This window comes from Hemibagrus wyckioides, unplaced genomic scaffold (assembly GCF_019097595.1).
Source record: "Hemibagrus wyckioides isolate EC202008001 unplaced genomic scaffold, SWU_Hwy_1.0 Contig1, whole genome shotgun sequence".
Classification (NCBI taxonomy): domain Eukaryota; kingdom Metazoa; phylum Chordata; class Actinopteri; order Siluriformes; family Bagridae; genus Hemibagrus; species Hemibagrus wyckioides.
The window spans coordinates 675,971-679,961 of record NW_026690769.1 but is presented as its reverse complement, the minus strand read 5'-3'; the positions used below and the strand labels follow the sequence as shown (position 1 = coordinate 679,961).

Sequence of the window (3,991 nt, the reverse complement as noted above, 5' to 3'; positions counted from 1 at the left end):
GATGAATGATTTTAGCTGAATGAAAGCTAAAAGCTTCTGAAGTCTTTTTGTACTCTGAAATATTACCATGATAAATGTTCACGAAGCTCCACCCCCCAGCATCACATGACAGTGTCTCCAGTGTTACTGACAGATTGTTGATCTTTACTGAAACATTCTGCCTTGTTTGGGAAACTCTACTGAAACTGTTTACATAGTAAACAAAGAAATTATTCTATTATTGTATTTATTCAATTTTATACAAATATAAAATAGTAAATATTTTAGTTTTTTATATTTTATAAGTAGTGTCTTGACTTGTGGCATTTATTTGTTTGTTGTGATAAAGCATGTTTATTAGAGTTCATATTATTCTGCAAAGAAGTATTTATAACAGAGTCTACATCTTTGGAGGATGTGAGCAGAGTCCTAGCACCTGACCCACAATAAGATAACTCACTACACCATCTTGTGGAGAAATAAGAAAGACTTGGTTTTTAAGGTAATTGAAGTTAATTTATTTATTAATGACATTAATAAATAAACTTCTGAACTATAATTAATATTATATAATGTATATATTTAGTATTTTGTGCATTTCTTTGTATAGCCTTCCCATACAAAGTTCCATAGAGTTCCTGGACTAAATCGCTGTTCCAGTTCACTTCAAATATTTTTCCATCTGATTTTATTCAGTAGGGTTAATTAAGTGTAGTGACCAAAGAACAAAACTGGAGCTATGATTGCACTGGTGTTAATTACAATCATACAGGTCTCACAAACAGAATATTGTCTATAGAGAAAAAGAGCTGCAGAGGAACAGAAACTTTTCCTCCAACAATTTTCTTCATCTATTGATCAAGAGGAGAATAAACTGTGCACCTGAGCCTTTCCTCATTAATGTTCAAGAACACGTCTGTTATAAACAATCAGCTAAAAGAACATTCTCACTCTAACTACATTTCACTGGCAATCAGAAACTGATATGTATTTATTTTATAGTTATGTTTGGTTACTTAAAGATGATTGTGATTACATTAAACAGTGTATTCTGGGTGGATGAATTGTTGTCAACAGCCTTTACTATAAATACACCAATTTATTAGAATTTATTGACAACAATTTATTATTAAGCAACTTAATTAAAATACTTGTTCTTTTGGTTTGTAACTTGCAAACTAAAGGACTTAGCAATATCAGCAATAGTGAAGAAAACCAAGTGGGCATAATAACATTGTTATCCTGAGTGTTTAGTTAGTTTGTGTTTATCTTTTGAAATAAACATCATATCTATTCATATTCATGACAACTCTGCTTTACCTCACACAGCAACTCTTTCTCATCTACTAGACAATTAGCAAATCTTAGTATGCTAAAACTACAGTAAAACCAAGCCCCAGATCCATAAGCTGCAGCTGAAACCTAATGAATGGTCATTCAATCAGAGTTTATTTTTAGTACTTTATCCTGGTCACACTTCCACAACTGTCTATATACATTATATATACACACCTTCATTCATTCATTCATGCTTTGTCCTGGGCAGGTGAATCTGGAGCTTCTCCCAGCAACACTAGGGATGATGCAGGAATACACCCTGGATGATACAGCAGTCTAATGCAGGACAAAATGCACAGACACATTCACACACTCATTCAGACTTAGGGGAAATTTAGTGTCAGCAGTCCACCTTAAGTTGGAACGTTTAAATCACAGTACAAATAAGAAAACAGAGGACAAGCTCAAAAGGCTAGAGTCATCATCCCTCCATCAAATAATTATGTTTAAGATTATAGGCATTACCCTTATGTGCAATCAAACCTTGTCACAAATTTTTTATTATTATTTTTTTTTATCTGTATGATCAAACTCACATCTGTTCAAATAAACATGCAGAATAAACATTTAATAAATGAATGTAGATGTAGATTTTTTTATTTATAGTTGTGTTAATCCCTCATTTTCTTTTTAGGCTATTAGCTCCAGCTGCAAATGTTTTCACAAATGTTGTTTGTGTCTGTGGTTAACTGATAAGTTGGTAAAGTGAGTCTCTTTCATCTTCTGTGGTTTTAGAAACTTAATATACCATGTTGATGTATTTGTAAAGCCTTTCAGTGACTCTGTATCACTGTGCTACGTCTCTAAGAGCACAATGATAGAGTGCAGAATCTGAGAGCTTTAGACCTCTGATAGTAAGTTCAGTAGAGTCTCTGCTTGTTTGCGACTCTAGTCGATGATCATCAGGAGTGCTCCCAGCACCTGCATTTGACCTTGCGCCTTTATACAGTAAAAACTGTGGTGCGCTGTTAGGATATTGTTTGTACCAGTAAAGATAAATGTATTCACTGCTTGCCTCATATGAACATTTCAGAATAACAGTCTCTGCTTCTTTCCTGACAATGTTTGCATCTGTTGGCCAAATTTTATCTGCAAAGCTACCTGGTGTGACAAAAATATAAAGAAACATGTCAGTGAAGTATTTTTTGTAATTCCAATATTGACTTAAGGAATCAAGAAATTACTAGATTAATACAAACATGCTTATTAATTAATGCAATTATTTAACTGATTAAATATCATTGTAATAATTAATAACTGAAAATTACCTGTAACTAGAGTGAGAATCAGTGGTATGTATCTCACTATGTACAGTAAGTTGTATAGTTGATCCATTTCTGAACACAGCTCTGTGAGGATTCTGTATAAAAGTGCTGTATGTGCTGAACTTTACACGTCTCTAGAAGGACACACCCAGGAAGTGATGCTGTTGTAGTGTAGAGTCATTAATATGTCTGTGTTGTATTTTAAGATTCATCATCTATACCATACTATAAGCCTTTATCTGTTTGTGTGTTTTTTTAATTATTTGTACATTTATAAATAATTATGATAATTTCCTATGATAAAAATCATAGGAAACTGGATCCATGAGTAAACTGGATCCAATCTCTCATAAGTAAATTTGCTGTGTCTGTTCCCAAAAGGTAATTAAATTCAGTTCACTTCATTTTCATTCATATCACTTTTAACAATAGACACTGTCTCAATGCAGCTTTACAGAAATACAGAAATTCAGAATAGAAATTACAAAGTTGAAAATTAACTTTACCCCTAATGAGCAACTCTGAGGCAACAGCGGCAAGAAAAAACTCTGTGAGACGATATGAGGAAGACTCAAATGTGAACCCATCCTCATCTGGGTGATACCAGAGAGTGTGATTATGAATAAATTACCTTCTAATTGTATATTATCAAACATTAAAAGCAGCAGAGGAGATGATCAGATCCACTTGTTTAGTTTTATCATCAACTTTAGCAGACAGACGTGGTGGCATAGGGATTTACCTTTTACCCTCCTTTCTGAAAAGATCAATGATAACTTACCTAATGAAAGCCACAGACACATGAATATAACAGTGAACATGATGAATGGTGTTAGTAAAATGACAATATTCTGAGGTCTTTCTGTACTCTATTATATTAATATTTCAGAGGTTCATGTCTCCACAAAGTGTGACATTCTCCATCCTGCTCCCTGTATTCCAGAGATAGGCTCCAGGTTGGAGCTTTAATTTTCAGAGGTAATTACAGTGGGATTTGAACCTTCTTGGACCTCTGGAGAAACAAGCTTCCAAGCGAGAACCAAGCCGGCAGTGCAAGTTTCCATTAGTTTTATCCCAACCACTCTATTCCATTTAAAACCAGGGCTCGTCCGGGATTTGAACCCGGGACCTCTCGCACCCTAAGCGAGAATCATACCCCTAGACCAACGAGCCAGGTCATCCCTGTTATCTTGATGTGCACCAATGAAGGTTCACTGTACTCTGTAACTGTATGACCTTCTTGCTCATATGGCCTGGGGTCCGAGTAAAAGGAACTCGGTTACACAAAGTCAAGTTAACAATAAAGCGAGGCTCCTGTGGGATTTGAACCTTTTTGGAATCCAGACGCTAAGTGTGAACCAAGCAAGCAGCTCTTGCCATTGGGCCAAATTATGTCATTTACAGGGTTG

At 34.9% G+C, this 3,991-nt stretch overlaps 1 non-coding gene across 1 annotated transcript; it reads right to left on the bottom strand.

The window, feature by feature from the left end:
* Window positions 1–3,683: 3,683 nt before the first annotated feature.
* Window positions 3,684–3,755, bottom strand: trnap-agg (transfer RNA proline (anticodon AGG)). The gene has a single exon. It is a non-coding gene; the product is annotated as a tRNA-Pro (tRNA).
* Window positions 3,756–3,991: the final 236 nt, after the last annotated feature.